Consider the following 17,296-nt stretch of genomic DNA (forward strand, 5'->3'; position numbering starts at 1 on the left):
TCCCTCTTGCTGTCTCTGTCTCTTTCTGATGAGCACATGCACCTTATGATAAAAACCTAAAAATTTTTAAAAAAAGAAGTACAGAGCACATATTCTTGCCTTTGCAAAAGTAAACCAGGCTTCAAAAGAGACATTTTTATGCTTAAAGTAACAAAACAAATAATTCTCATGGGCATTATTTTGTTTACTAAGGTTTAGCTCCACTTAATGACACAAGAAATTTGAAAGATTTATAGAACTAATTGGAGGAATAGTCATCATAGCTAACACAACTCTACCCTAGCAAAAGTTGTGCCTTGATTGGGTATAAGGTTAAGGCCAAACAAACCCCACCCCTAGAAAAAAAGAAAGAAAGTAAAATCTGTATGAGTGTTGTGGAACCTTAACCAAGTTCCTTTTTACCTTATTGTGCTCTTTCAGCTTCCTGTCTGTTAAACGTCATTGGCAAATTGAGCCTGCACCGATTCATTTGTTGACTCTATAAGTGATGATAGTGGTAAATGACAGTTCTTTCTTGACTCACCAAAGGGTGAAGTGAATAGACGATGTTGATTCACCATTGGCCTTTCTGATTTCATCAGTGAAATGTAGTCTACTCAGCACTCCAAAGAATTCTTGTAACATAATAAGCACTTGACACATATATTGAAAAAAGAATAACTTACTAAGAACATATTTTCATATCTTGTGTATTCAGTTGACATATACAAACACAGACACAAAATCAGTATGTGAAGCAATAAGCTGGTGCATTGGGGTGTCACAGGGAACGTGTGTGTGTGTGCGTGTGTAAAACATATAATGGACAGCAGTTGCATCTTCACGAAGTTCTTCCTGGGTTCTTTCTCTGTGTCTTCCCATCTGCTCTCCATATCCTGGCGTGGCCACAGTACCTTCCTTTTACATTTCCCCACTAGGACAGTCTCTCTATAATTAATGCACCAATCTAGTCATCTGCCCACTCCCTTTTAAAGCAATGACATCTCCTAATGGATTTTTCTAAGACTTAGAGATACAAGGAAAAATAGACAAAAGGATGTTATAAGTTAGAGTCCTATGTTTGGGAAATGCTATCACTGACCAGACTTGCAGTCTGACTGTGTTGTGTATGGCTCTTCTAGGATCAGACACCCATTAGTGTGTCTACAGATGGTACCCTCATCTGAAAACTGAAGTGATCCCACGCAATTTCTGAGTTCCCATCTCAGCTCTAAAAGTATGCTGAAGTTATTGACATAAGTATAAATTGTTAAAAGTCCTTCTCTGGGGACCTTTCACAATAACATGGCAGACATATATCCCTTTTTGAAAAAAGGTGGAAGAAGTTAAAAATATCTGATTCTCTGGGTTTTAGACCAAAATTCTTGTTACTATGATTCATGAGCTAGACACGGGTGTTGCTTCAAGTTTTATAGATACTCTTGTCCAACAGCAATTATAATTCTAATGGAAAAATAAGAATTATGACTTTTTTTTTTCTGTTAATGGACTAGGATATTGCTCTGAGTGAAACATATTTTCTGTGACCAGTTGCAATTCAAATGTTAACTTTTCAACTCATGCCTTTACAATTCTGTAAGTAAACTAAGTAGAAATAAATATACCTTAAACTCTTCTTTAACCCTTGCTAATTTGCTTTTTTATGGACCATCGGTTAGGAGCTTTTGGCAAGCGGTAACATCAGCCTTAAATTGAATAACATTGCTTATATTGATTATATTTATTCTTGTAGTTACCTTCCTATAATGGCAAGTCCTACTTTCTCTCCATTTGCAATAGTGATATAAATTTTCCTTCTAGTGTAGATTTACACTAAGACAAAGTGAATTGATTTTAAACATAATAAGCTGCTAGAAGCATGGGTCCTCTGCGGATAAAATAAAAATAATGAATGTGATAATTAGATGTCTGAGATTAGAAGAGCCTTGATTTGGAAGTGAATGCCATTTATCTCAGACTCTCCTACTCATGTCTGATCTAGATCCTCATAATCACCTTCTCCCAGTTGGCTTCCAATATGATTCTCTTACCTAATATAGAAATGTATCATTCACCAGCCAACTACATGCCTGGTTACATGCCAGATTTTGGAATTGACTGCTTGATGGCGGTCTTTCATATTTGGTTCAGTTGAGGATCGGAGATGACTGACTTACCCAAGGTTTGTAAATGGGTGACCAGTACATACTCTGTCTTTGATAACCTCCTAAGTTTCTCTTCTATTGAAAAGCATTTGAAGTAAGGTGTATGTTTCTCTTTATGAACATTCTTTTTAAAAAGTTTTATTTACATTTAATCACTGTATGTTTTTGTAGCATACAATATGGATTCTCAAAGCATAAATGCATTGCACGCCATCCAAACCAAAGATATTACCGTGCACAATAACTTACCATTCTGGTGCCTGTTAAATGTTCTGACATATACAAACACAGACACAAAATCAGTATGTGAAGCAATAAGCTGGTGCATTGGGGTGTCACAGGGAACGTGTGTGTGTGTGCGTGTGTAAAACATATAATGGACAGCAGTTGCATCTTCACAAAGTTCTTCCTGGGTTCTTTCTCTGTGTCTTCCCATCTGCTCTCCATATCCTGGCGTGGCCACAGTACCTTCCTTTTACATTTCCCCACTAGGACAGTCTCTCTATAATTAATGCACCAATCTAGTCATCTGCCCACTCCCTTTTAAAGCAATGACATCTCCTAATGGATTTTTCTAAGACTTAGAGATACAAGGAAAAATAGACAAAAGGATGTTATAAGTTAGAGTCCTATGTTTGGGAAATGCTATCACTGACCAGACTTGCAGTCTGACTGTGTTGTGTATGGCTCTTCTAGGATCAGACACCCATTAGTGTGTCTACAGATGGTACCCTCATCTGAAAACTGAAGTGATCCCACGCAATTTCTGAGTTCCCATCTCAGCTCTAAAAGTATGCTGAAGTTATTGACATAAGTATAAATTGTTAAAAGTCCTTCTCTGGGGACCTTTCACAATAACATGGCAGACATATATCCCTTTTTGAAAAAAGGTGGAAGAAGTTAAAAATATCTGATTCTCTGGGTTTTAGACCAAAATTCTTGTTACTATGATTCATGAGCTAGACACGGGTGTTGCTTCAAGTTTTATAGATACTCTTGTCCAACAGCAATTATAATTCTAATGGAAAAATAAGAATTATGACTTTTTTTTTTCTGTTAATGGACTAGGATATTGCTCTGAGTGAAACATATTTTCTGTGACCAGTTGCAATTCAAATGTTAACTTTTCAACTCATGCCTTTACAATTCTGTAAGTAAACTAAGTAGAAATAAATATACCTTAAACTCTTCTTTAACCCTTGCTAATTTGCTTTTTTATGGACCATCGGTTAGGAGCTTTTGGCAAGCGGTAACATCAGCCTTAAATTGAATAACATTGCTTATATTGATTATATTTATTCTTGTAGTTACCTTCCTATAATGGCAAGTCCTACTTTCTCTCCATTTGCAATAGTGATATAAATTTTCCTTCTAGTGTAGATTTACACTAAGACAAAGTGAATTGATTTTAAACATAATAAGCTGCTAGAAGCATGGGTCCTCTGCGGATAAAATAAAAATAATGAATGTGATAATTAGATGTCTGAGATTAGAAGAGCCTTGATTTGGAAGTGAATGCCATTTATCTCAGACTCTCCTACTCATGTCTGATCTAGATCCTCATAATCACCTTCTCCCAGTTGGCTTCCAATATGATTCTCTTACCTAATATAGAAATGTATCATTCACCAGCCAACTACATGCCTGGTTACATGCCAGATTTTGGAATTGACTGCTTGATGGCGGTCTTTCATATTTGGTTCAGTTGAGGATCGGAGATGACTGACTTACCCAAGGTTTGTAAATGGGTGACCAGTACATACTCTGTCTTTGATAACCTCCTAAGTTTCTCTTCTATTGAAAAGCATTTGAAGTAAGGTGTATGTTTCTCTTTATGAACATTCTTTTTAAAAAGTTTTATTTACATTTAATCACTGTATGTTTTTGTAGCATACAATATGGATTCTCAAAGCATAAATGCATTGCACGCCATCCAAACCAAAGATATTACCGTGCACAATAACTTACCATTCTGGTGCCTGTTAAATGTTCTTTTTTTTTTTTTTCCAAGAATCCCTGCCTCCTCCCTAAAATTACACCCCCTCCTGCATAGTCTCTGATATCTACACTAGCTATCTCTGCTGTTACATTTTCCAATCTTTTTTTTTTTTTTTGAGATATTTTCACTGTAGGGTGCGTGCGCTCGCCAGACAGACAGAGAAAGACATAGAGACAGAAAGCGAGAAATCACCCCCCAGGGGAGATGGTCACGCCGCAATCCCTTCTCCTCCATTCTCCTCTCGGGATCTTGGGCACGCACGCACACGCACCCAGCGTGAGTTTTAAGCCACCGGATCCGGGACACGAACCGCGGTCGACTACGTGGGAGTCCAGCGACATAGCCATTACGCTAACTGCTGGTTCCCCATTTTCCAATCTTTTAGTTTGTGCTATAAAGTACAAATATTCAATATACATTGAGTGTGGGCATATAAAGTCTGTCTTTCATATACTGAGGGTAGAAAGGTAAATTTTATCATCTCCTTTTCTTCACTAAAGTTGTTGAATAATTATAAACTCTTAAGAGAGATTTTTGCTATAGGGCATGTGAACTCAGCAGAGAGACAGAAAATGAGAAATCACATCCCAAGGGGGATGGCCACACTGTAATCCCTTCTCCTTCATTCTTCTGTTGGGATCATGGGAATGCACACAAATGCACTCAGCAGGAGGTTATTTTTTTAAGTTGCTATGTCAGAGACTGTAACCATGGTCAACTATGTGGGAGTCCAGCAACCATTTTGCTGTCTGCGCTTCTCAATTATAAACCTTTTAAATCAATGAAGTTTTCTTCTCAAAATTCTACTTCAGTGAATCTAGTCTGCCAAAAGCTTATCACAGGTGATGAGTGGCATATATGCAGGTAGGTAGATAGGCAGATGTCTACTGAAGCTTTATTTGTACAGTAATAATCAGTCACTAAGCGAATTTCCTCTTGAAATATGAAGATCCTTCAAAGAGTTCACAGAGAAAATGGAATTAAAGTGCAATTTATATCGATGCAAAAATAGGTTGACATCCATGCCTAGTTTTATCATAGTACACTTTTTAAGATTTCTCGTTTTCTTTACACTTAGTTAAACCATGCTATAAAAACAAACAAACAAACAAACAAAAAAACACCTTCTTAACTTTTTTTTGGCTTTCTTTCTTTTTCTTATGCTTTAAAGGTTAACCGGTGCTTGAAGCTTCTGTAACTATTGTAACAAATAAGGTCATAAATAAACCTATTTGTTTAGAAGAGGAAACTTAATCCACTTGTTTCAGACAATGGTGGCAAGATTATGCAACCAGGACCTAGATCACAAGTGAGAAATCTTAGGAAATGGGAATGTTTGCCCATGGGACACAATGTAACAGGTTAAATTGCAAAGTTGTAATAATGTTTTAATTTAACATAATAGTTACAGATGTTTAGATTGTTTTATTAAACAGTATTGCTTAGGGGCCAGCAGGAGGCCTGGTGGTTAAGGCACAGGACTCTCACACTGCTGACTATAGTTAGAGTGTGCATGCGTGATCAAATCCCAGGAGGAGAATAGAGGAGAAGGGATTGCTGTGTGGTCACCCCTATGGGGGATGATTTCTTACTTTACTTCCTTCTGTCCTCTCTTTCTCTCTCTCCCCAGCTAGTGCACATGGCTTCTGGCAAAAAAAAAAAAAAAAAAAAAAAAAGAAAAGATAGCCTAAAGAAAAGAAAATACATTGTAGCTTCCCTTAATCTAAGAAAGTATGTCATGCTGCTAACAGAGTCAATGTTGCAGTAAGAAAAAAAAAAATACATATCATGTGAAAAGAAAAGGTGCACAGAACCATTTGGGGAAAATAATGAGAGTAGGAGTAATACTGAACTAGCTAGATTTATGTTATAGGTAACAATGGATAAACAAGAAATGTAACAGTACATAATGTTCTGGAAATTTCTGTTCTGGGAACTGGTTGTGAACTCGTGAGCTCTCAGCCACTCCGTGTGCTCAAACACTGTGTCTATAGACACTGTGTCTCCCCCTTTGCTTCACCTCTGGATTATTCACAGCAAAGGCTGCAGGATTTTGGACAGCAGCCATACTTCATTTCTTCCAGTGTTCTTTCCACCTCTAGCCAATTCTTCCAAACTTAGCTGTTTCTCTTCATTTCAAACTCTTAATGGTGGAGTGGCACAGGGAAAACTTATATCAACTGTTTTCTTAATCTGCTCTCTCTACCTTGGTATTTCATCTAGTCGAAGGCTTTAAATTAGCCTTTAAACATGAATGATTGAATTCTCTTTCTTGTCCCTTTTCTTTTGAATCAAGGTTTATATATCATGTTGGTAGCAAGAATGGTTCTAGAGAACAGAATTTTAATGATGCGTTTTCTCAATTGGCTGTGGTACTTTTGTAATGGGTTCTCTTAAATGATCTGATGTAAAGATGCTAAAGATGCCACTTCTGGTAGTAAAGATAGTACTGAGAGTGAATGGGGCGAACTATTCGTAGAGGTACATAAAGCAAGTGCATGGATACTCCTAGGTAGCCTCTAATAGAATGAAGGATGGCTCGGTCAAGGTGGCACAGATGGCTGGGCACCACTCTGTAACACTGAAGCCATGCAAAAGGCTGGGGTTCAGACTGACTCGAACAGTCAGATGCAATAGCACGCCTCTGAGCCCGGCTGACTGGGAAGCTAGGGCAGAGGGATCTCAGTAGGATGAGATCCTGTTGGGATTTCTTTCTCTCTCTCTCCCTCTTTCTCTCCCTCTCTCTTATGGGAAAATTTAAATAAACTATTTCTTTTTTTTTAAATGCAAGGAGCTAAGTAACTGTATATGATACTTTCAAACACTTTGGGAAAACTATGGTAAAGAAAAAGTTGTTGCAACTGGACCTTTCCCAAGAAAGAGACACAATGCTGAGTGGACCTATTAGGATTTTGGAAGCAAAGCATATCCTACATTTGGGTGTGTGAGTTCAGCCCATGTACTGAATGACCCAAAGCTGCTGGTTTTGAGTAGGGCCAAGAATGAAATAAGTCTCTGCCATGGGTACAGGCCACTGTGCCATCTGCCACTCTGCTTGGGCCACTTGAGCTGTATAATCCAATGAGTCAATGGGAATTACACGGCAGCGACAGATAAGGATCCTGATTAGAGCCTCCAGTAGGCCCTGTAAGTCAACTTAGCAGAGTCCTTTGGAATTTGGGAGCAAGACCTTGACATAACGGAAGATCACTACTCTCCATGGCCTGCTATGAATCTTGGTAAAATCTGAACTTTTAACCTTGGGCTGTGGAGTTACCATGCAATCTGAGCAACTTATCATAAATTGGGTATTATCTGACCCACCAAGCCACGAAGTTGGGCATGTGCACATTCTCTAGCATAAAATGGAAGTGGTCTATATGTGACCAGGCCTCAGCTGGCCCCAAAGGCATAGTTACGTACAGGAGCAGCCCAAATGCCCATGGTGCTCAGTCCACGCTACATGGCTTTCTCTTCCCCAGCCCATGCCTATGGCCTTATGGGGAATTCCCACTGGCAGAGGAAGAGCAGACTCGAGCTTGGTTCACAGATGGGGCTGCAGGATACACAGGTACTGCTGGAGTGGACAGCTGTAGCACTACTGCCTCCCTCTGGGACATCCCTGGGTGAAGGGGTAGCTTCCTAGCAGGCCCAGTATTCAGTAGTGCTCTAGGTATGTGCTTTGCTTGGAAGGAGAAATGCCAGAGGAGGGATTATATATCCATTTATGGACTATCAATAATGTTTCATTGGATGATCAGGGACTCAGGGGTAACCTGATAGGAAAGTTTGTGACAAATTGTGGCAAGAAGTATGGAGCTAGAGCTCTCAGAATGGGGAAAAAATCATTGAAATCTATTTGTTCCATGTGAATGGGTCCCCTGGAGTAACCATAGCAGAGGATTTTAATAATCCATCAGATAGGATTATTCATTCTGTGAATACCAGTTCTTCCACCTACCCCTGTCATCACCCTTGGGCTCATAAATACTATGGCCATGGTGACAGGGATGAGGTTATACATGGGCCCACCAATGTGGAATCCCACTTTCCAAGGACTATCTGATTTTGGCCTCTGCTGAGCATTTGTCTGCCTGCAGCGAGACCAGCCCAAGGCCCTGACAGATCACTACTCTCTGGGGTAATTAGCTATGCAGTGGGTGGCAGGGTGAGTATATTGGACAATCTCTCTCATGGAAACGGTAGCATTTTGTCTTTATGGAAAGAAACACTTACTGTGGATATGGATTTGCCTTTTCTCTACACATCGACACCATCCAAAACTACCAACCATGGATTTATAGAATCCCTTCCCCACTGTCATGGTGCTACTAGAAGTTACAATAGAGTTTATTTATATTCCTGAATTCAAACTCCATTTCATTCTGTATGCTAGAAACAAAGTTAGAAAAAATATATAATATCTAAGAGTAATCAAACAAAGATATGCAGGTTCGCTTTAAATAAAATAATAAAAGCTTATTAGATGCAGTAAAGAAGATCCAAATACTAGGTGTTATGGATATCATTCTGTTCATTTCAATACAGAGACACATTGAAACGCCATAGGAAATCCCAACAGGAATTAAAAAAAAGCCTAAGTAGTCAAGAAATATTTCAATGAAAATATAAGATCTGTATTGGCCAGGGTTCTCCAGAGAAACAGAACCAATGGAATAACTATATGTATGAAGATATTTATTACTGGAATTATATCACATGATCACAAGGCAGCAATGTCACACCACACACTCTCTGCAAACTGAAGAAACAGCTGAAAGACTCAGAGAAGCCGGTGTATTTCTCACCTGAAGCCTGAAGAGGGCCTTTTGGAGGCTGCTGGTGGGGTCTAGAACCCAAAAGTGAAGAGTGTCTAGCTGGAGAGGTGCAGGGGCCAGAGCCAGCAGGGACAAATGCAGCCAAAGGTCAAGAGAAGAAGAGGTGGAACAGGTAGAATGTAAAGAGTGGAACAGGCAGCATGCTCGGGGAAGGAGAAAGAATGAGACAGATAAAAAACAATCTCCACTCTCTCTGTTCCTCCCACCCCAGCTGAATGGAAGGTGCCTGCCCACATTGAAGGCAGGTCTTCCTTTTTCAGCCCACTGATCAACATGCCAATTTTGGCAGAAACACTCTCATAGACCTACTTAGAAACAATGTAAGTAAGCATATTTTCAATCTAGTCAAGTGGACACCCAAATCTAACCATCACAAGATATTCTGGATCTCGATATTAATACGTAGTATAAAACTTTTATACCTCAGACAGACTGCAAGTACAGTTTGGGCACAGAAGGACACCCTTGCATATCTGCATCAAGATCTGTGTATAAGAATATTCACCGGCCAGCTGGGCACATGGCGATGAAGGCGACTTGAAAAAAGAATGCTCACAGCAGCATTGCTGGAGTAACTGAACCCTGGCAACTATCCAAGTGTATTTCACCTGTAGAATGAATGAGTACTTCTAGCATGTTCATAAAAGGGTACATAACCTTGAATAAGAGACTCCCAGAAAGTGGAAAAAAAAAAAAAAAAAAAGATGTGCGAAAGGTCTTCCAAAAGTGCATTTAAAAAGTTGTATGGTTCCCTGGTACAGTTATATATTTAATAAGAAATTCTTGCCAAGCCTAAGTCCAAAGTCCTCTCCCCATGGTAATTGTATTCATTTTCCATTGCCACTGTATCAAATTACCACAAGCCTACTGGCCTAAAACAACACAAATATATTTTCTTGTAGTTGCTGAGGTCAGACACCTGAAAGCAGATTTAACCTTGAGCTCAAATCAAGGTGTCAGCAGGGCGACTTGACTGGTGTTTTCAGCTGTCCGAGACCACGGGCATCCTCAGCCCATGCCCGTCTGCCTTCCGTCAGTGGCGTAGCATTTTCAAACCTCCTGTTTCTTTTGTCACAGCATCTCTGTTTCTCTGGTCTAAGGTAACCTCTTATTAGGTGCCTTGTAGTTATAGTGAACCCACATAAATAATCCAAACTAATCTTCTCACCTCTAGATCCTTAATCACATCTAGAAAGTCCCTTCTGCCATATAAGGTAACATATTCCCAAATCCCAGAGATTAAGACTGACATTTTGGGGGGTGGGAGGGAATGGAGGCATTCTTTAGTCTTTTATAATGATATTTCAGATTATATTGGATATCAACGCATTCAAAAACTCTCATATTGAAGAGAAAAAAATTTGCTCCAAAGCAGTCTATCAATGTCTATAAGACAATAGCACCAAAAAAAAAAAAAAAACTGTTTTAAAATTTGCATTTCATCATCACTAACAGACATTAATTAGCACCTCAGCATTGAGGAATAAAGGAACTAACGACATAGGCTCCTGTCAGCTACTCGTGTTTTTGTGTAAGTGATAATCCCTTCAAATGGTACTTCTACAAATTTTATGTATAGAATCTTTTTTCCATTTACCAAATTTTAACAACTTTTGATACCCCTACAGTCAAATTATACCCAGTAAACTTCTTTCATTAACTCAAAAACACTTTTATTGTAAAGCCAGTAAATGACTTGATGGTTAAGGCATTGGTTCCTCATGGCCGACTCCACAGTCCAAGTGGAGCTTGAAGCTTAACTATCACTCTGGGTGTGTGTACATGCCTACCAAAATCCTGAGAGAAGAATGGAGAAAGGATTATATCATGGCATCCCCCTTGGGGGTGATTTCTCACTTTCTCTCTCTCTTTCTCTTGTAAGCACATGTGTCCTCTAGAAAAAAAGAAAGAGAAAGAAAAAAGAAAGAGAGAGAGAGAACGAGAAAAGGGAAAAAATTTTTGGTGTAGAATTGGAAATAAAAACAAGTTAAGAACTATTTCTTTCCAGCAAGTATTATGTAAAAGGATAAAAATATATTTATTACAGTTCTTTCTTGTAAAATTCTCAGCTCCACTTATTTACATAGTCATCTATTTCATCACTTTTTCTCATAAATATTTATTGACTGCCTATTATGTGTCAGGAATTATGGCAGAATATGGGCATATACCATGGAAAAGGCAACATACTTACCCTTAGTTAATTTTTCATGTATGTAGTTTTATAAATAAGAGATGAAGATACTCTTACATACAGGAAAATACATAGTATGATAAGAATTTTAGCATTGAGGGGTCATCAGTTGGTGTGGTGGTTAAGATGCTGGATTCCCACATGGCTGATGGTTTGCGTGCCAGACTCAGGAGATTAAAAATCACATCAGGCCTCTGTGTGTGCATGCTCAAAATCCCAGGAGAAGAATGGAGGAGAAGGGATCATGGGGCGATTTCTCATTTTTCCTCTCACTGTCTTTCCAGCAAGAGCACATGCCCTATGGAGAGACTTGATGAAGTCCTTACCTTTCCTTGGGTGATTCAATTAAGTTCAAAGTGGAGGTATCCCTTCAAGATTATTACAGAACAGATTGACAGTAATATTCAGCTGGGCATGGCCAAGAAAAAGATATTCCTAATGAAAGAGTAATATGTGCTAAGCCAGTGATTCTCAGCTGGGAGGAATTTGCCCCCAGGAAACATTTATCAATATCAAGGCTTAGTTATAGTTGTTACAACACAATTTAAGGGAAAGGTTACTTTAGACCTTTTTATTTTTTGAGAGAGATTTTTGCTATAGGCTCACTGAAGAAATAGACAGAAAGCAAGAAGTCATCCCCCAGGGGACATGGGTATGTCACAACCCCTTGTCCTCCATTCTCCTTTCAAGATTTTGAGCATGCATGAATATGCACCCAGCATGAGTTTCAAGCCACCAGTTCTGGGATTCAACTCCATGGTCAACCACATGGGAGTCCAGAGCCTTAATCACTACACCACCTGACGGTCCCTTAGACCATTTGTTGTTGTTGTTGTTGTTGTTACTACAACTGAATACCATAGACTGGTAATTTATTAAAAATAAAGGATTATTCAACTCATGGTTTTGGAGGCTCAGGGTTGAGAGGCCACATCTAGTAAGGGTCTTCTTGATGATGGGGACTCTCTTCCAAGTCCCAGGGTAGCTTAGGACATCACATGACAAGAGGACAATGGTGTCAGCTGTTTTCTTTCTCTCCTTAAAAAGTCACTGATATTCAATCACAGGAGCCCCACCCTGATGATCTCAGGGTTGGGTTGCCTGGAAAGTCATGATGCATTTTTGCATAGAAAAATACGTCAAGACTTTACTGATGACCTAGTAATACTAAATACTTCTCAAAGGCCCTTCCTCTTAAAGCCATAGCTGGATTAAGTTTTCACCCTCTTAATGCTCTTACAATAGTATCAAAATTTCAGTGATATATTTTTGGGATATCATAGCAAACTCTAGCAGGAGCGCTACTGGCATCTGGTGAGTACATACTGAGGATGCTGGTAAACCTTTTAAAATACATAGAGCAACTCTCCACAACAAAGAATTAGTCCACTCAGCACACCAATAGTGCTAAATTTGAGAACTCCCATGCTAATCCACCCAAGAGTGAGATGGTATGTCATGTTCTAAAAATCACAAAAAGCCTCCTTTATGTCTGTTATTCATTAAGAACATACTAGAAAAGCAAGTTGAAATGAAGCTGGAGAAGTGGGTGGTGGGGGAAAGCTTTCAATAAATAATTAGAAGTAGCAATGATAAAAGCATTCATAAGGATATGAGGCAAGTTATAAAATATTCTCAATAAAAATAATATCATTAAAACGAATTCCTTACCAAAGCAAACTACTGGTGCATGAAGTCTGATGTGCTATGTACCCTCTCCAAAGAGATGCTCTTCCTCCAAAGAGTCCAGTGTGGAGATTATATTAATATAGTTACTATACTACTATGGAAAGCTGGCTTGGTTGATCATATTTCAAAATTGAGCCCCTAGTTTTCCAGTATGGATATGTTTCCTTTTTTAATTTGCCAGAGGGCACATATCAATCACCAGAGAGAAGAGAGAGAGAGAGAGAGAGAGAGAGAAATCACAAAAGCACCCCCATGGGGAATAGTCACACTATAATCCATTCTCCTCCATTTTTCCTTAATTTGGGGGTTCAGGGCATACACACACACATGGTTAGAGTGTTTCTTAAACCACTGGATCTGAAACTTGAACCATACAGTTGCCCACCTGGGATCTAAGTGCCTTAACCACCAGACACAGGTTGGCCTTGAATATACATTTTATATTATGATCTTACAATTTAGAGATACATGATTATAATTTTCAAGATTTATGTACTTTCAGCGTCAAATAGAATTTCTTTCCAAAATACTTATTTCTTTCAAAGTTCCAGTAAATGATTCCACAAACCAAGACATATTTTTATGATTTGCTACCCTCATGATGTTGTGATAACTTCTGTAAGGACGTATAAAGCAGTATTCAAGATTTGAGAGTATCCACAAAGCAGAAAATGTAATCTCCAAAACATTCCAGAAGTATTTTTAATTGTTTTGCATGCAGTGGAAAAGTTTTAGGAGCCAAGTAAAGCTTGAAATAAAATTCAGAGACTTCATTATATCATCAGCACCCAAAATCTATCAGAATTGTGTGGGTGTTTGGATATTGCTATTAAAAAATGCAGGAAAAACTATTTTAGTGCACAGTCCCCTTGGAGAAGTATCTTGTCAATTATGCTGAATAGTAGTGTGGTTTTCAATGTGTAGAAAACAGACAGGGACTGACCTTAGACTCCTTGAAGCAATGAGCTCAGCTGGCTGTAAACCCAGATCCTTAGGGTGTCAAGGCAGCTGTTGTGCCCTCTGCATTAACTAGCTCCTGTGTGTTTACTTCTATCGATGTCCTATATTGTGCTTTCTCAGACAGAAGCCATCGGTCTCAGGTTAGTGTCCTTGGTGTTAGAACTTTAGAAAATGTCATTGCAATTTAAGCAACAGTGATCAAAAGTAACTATCTTCTATCACCAGGAGCCAGTTCTAGTTTTTACACTAATCCAAAATAAGTAAAGAACATCATGTTCAAAGGAACTATTTTGTACAGGATTTGACTTTTAAGTCTGATGAATTTGTGGGTAAAAAATATTCCTTTTGATCTGAATTCAGTGGTTGTTACCTCATATCTGAAAAGAGTTAGTGGAATAGATAATAAATTAGATTAGAATGTAAAACTGAGAAGGTGCAAGGTAATAATGTCGCTAAAACTCTGGTCTCAGGGAAAGTCACATTCAAAAATTGTCCAGTTTCCAAGCCGCAGGAACCAGACTGCACACAGGAAGTAGAAATTTGAGATTTATAGAAGTCCTCTCTTTTGAAAATAATTTCTGGGTTTTTTTAGTCATTAGTAGAACTACTCAGATATCTTAAAGTCAACTTTCACCCTTTAATTCTCATTTTCTCATAAGATTTTTTTTCTAAGTCCAGATAGCCCTTTTTATTTTCTTAGACAAGCCCTGCAGAGCTGCCAGTCACAGCGGCATCCATGCTAGTCTGATGATGTGCTGACAGATAGAAGTCTGAATATTTGGTTTCTGTGGTTGGAGGTATTTATGCAGTTATTGACTTTCTTCCCTTAAGGTCAATATCAAAATGTATTCAAACAAAAAAATGGTATTCAAAAAATTCAGTTTTGACCAAGAAGTGAAAATAGACACATTATATCCGTGTGTGTGTGTGTGTGTGTGTGTATACATGTATGCACACAATGCTATCAGTTTATATGACAAAATAATTCTGAGAATGATAGTGGTCATAAAAATACATTCATCTTTTATACTTGACTGGAAAAAGAGATGATTTGAAAACGTTATTTGAAAAAATTTCCAGCGCATGTATTCCTTTTTGGACTAAACTGTAGCAAGACCACTGTATCGATCTAAAAATGAGAACCTTTGGAGATATCAATAATATCTCTAAATGATTAGTAAGGTAAGATTTAATAATTTACTTGTGGTACCATAGACTAGTCTTTGCTGGACTATCGTGTATTTGCAATTGATTTTCTTTGAGGTCTTATCGCACACTCTAAGATTGCGATATTTACTAGTATGTTCTGAAAAGGCCAAGGAAAATATGTATTGGTTAGCAATTTTCAATGGGAAATCAGCAGTCTTTAAATACTTATACTCAGTGCTCTAGCTCTACCATGTCAAACAAGTGATTACACTGGCATGTCACGATGCATTAAAATTAAAGGAGAAATTCTGTATTTCTTCTTGGCCATTGACCCCCAGTAATCAGAACTATAATTAATTAATTAAGGGTTGAGAAATGTAGGTCTACTTGGACAGTGATGCTTTTGCAATAATTTATTTACTATGAAAGAAGAGAAGGTAACTAGTTTTAGTAGCTAGTGGTTTCCACCACACAAACAGGTCTTAAAATTAATAATTAGCTGGTCTATTTTCTCTAGGATGTTTTATTTTCTCAAGAAATTCTCTTAAAATATCTATCTCCATGCAAATACACTCCCTTCGAATCTTCCTTACTGGCCATCAAGTCCCCCACCACCACACACAATCACTTAGGTACCAGTTAGTTCACTCATTCCACTCTTTTGTAAACTTTGCTAAAGCAGGAAATTTTAATTGTAATCAATAAAATAGCTATCTCTATCACACTTCCCCTTGTGTTTACAGCACATGTAACATTTTACATTAGTAATCTTGGATTTTGTTTTTTAAGGTATCTCAAAACTCAAAACTCTGAGCCTCAGGCTCCATAGTAACTGGATCCACCTTCCTTGTGATGTCTGTTCTTTTCTTTGGCTATTTTAAACATAAGAGATAACAGTAGTTCAGCCTATTATAATTAAGGTAGAAGTTATTAAAATGAGTAAGTTCCCTATGTTCCTTTCAGTCCAAGGTTCTTCTCTTTATGTGAGTGTTAGCTGTTTCAGAGTCTATGGATCGATATTTGTTGCCTAACAACGATTAGTATCCTAAATGGAATTGTGGCAACTGAAAATTGTCTTTCTTTGGTTAGTGGTCTAGCTTGTTATATCTAGTAAAATATGGTATCCATAGCAACTTGATGTTGACTTGTAACTTTTGAACATTTTTTTTTATTTACATTGTTATGACTTATAATAGCACTAATAACCTCCCAGTTAGGCATTTTCTGGCCATTAGTAGCAGGTTCCATTAAAAGCCCCTAGCTGTACCTGAGACCACCAATGTTTTCAATTCATCATTAAAGCCAAGAACATATCCATTTTGAAGGTCATTATTGCTTAAATAATGCCTTGGAAAGTTAAGCAAGGCTAGCAATTAGGTCGGCTTTTAGGTGATTTTAGAATGTCATCTGAACACCACTGTCAAACAGAAAGAACAATAATAATGGAAGCCGATGCCACTGATGAAACTGAAGAATAGGTAAAAATTTCTCTTCAGGTTGTTGGCCTTTTAAAAATAGCCTTGAGCCTTTAATGATGTGAGAGCTATATACAGTCTGGAATTATTAACTTGCTTACTCGTCCTTAGTCTCCCATTAAAATTCCACCCACTCTTCTTGGAACTGTCTGCCCCAGAATGCCTTTCCTGCTGTGTTAATTACCTTGCAAAGTCAAGAGTATCACTGGCCTGTTTATGTTAATTGCCCTTGGTGATTTTACAAGTGAGAAAAAGAAGAGAACCGAAAATTAATGTGAAAAGCTCTTCAGTTCTCTTATGAACAATCAATTGGTCTCATTTTTAACAATTGAGGAGTCATTTAATATATTTTATTTCTCCTTTAAAAAAAACATACTCTATAATAGAAAGGTAAGGAGTTATTTTGGGCTTGATATACATTTTTTTTCTTATTGTCATTGTACCTATTCACCTACTTCATTGAAAACTCATCTGACCCTCAAAAGCTTTTCTCTAAAACATAAACTGTTTAAAAAATTACTCATCTTCTACAGATGATAACCTTTATGTTTTGCTTTTCTCATAGTAATTCTCTTTCTTGTTCCTTCCAAAGCTAACCTGTTAAGGCTATAGGCCATAGTCACCATTCTCAGACTGCATTCTGCCTTCGTCCCTCAGTATACCACAGTCTGTCCACCACCTTACCATTCTACAGTATCACTTCAGCTAATGGTACCATAGATATTGTAAGGAATGAGCTGACCACACGAGAAAATAGAAATGTAGAGCCTTTATTGGGAGCTCTCCCAGGTGAGGTTCTCCAGTTGGACAGAGAAAAAGAGAGGGAACCAGAGAAGTCATGTCCTAGT

The 17,296-nt window shown here is 38.1% G+C and overlaps 1 long non-coding RNA gene across 1 annotated transcript in view; it reads right to left on the reverse strand.

Moving 5' to 3' along the window:
- The window catches only part of LOC102491231 (uncharacterized), a 55,320-nt gene extending 41,344 nt beyond the window's left edge, over positions 1 to 13,976 (reverse strand). The window contains exon 1 of the long non-coding RNA XR_333768.1: positions 13,808 to 13,976. This is a non-coding gene — a long non-coding RNA (uncharacterized LOC102491231). The remainder of the gene's footprint in view (positions 1 to 13,807) is intronic.
- Between the last annotated feature and the right edge of the window lie 3,320 nt (positions 13,977 to 17,296).

The sequence above is a fragment of the Tupaia chinensis genome, unplaced genomic scaffold (assembly GCF_000334495.1).
Source record: "Tupaia chinensis unplaced genomic scaffold, TupChi_1.0 Scaffold000093_1, whole genome shotgun sequence".
In the NCBI taxonomy this organism is placed as follows: Eukaryota; Metazoa; Chordata; class Mammalia; order Scandentia; family Tupaiidae; genus Tupaia; species Tupaia belangeri.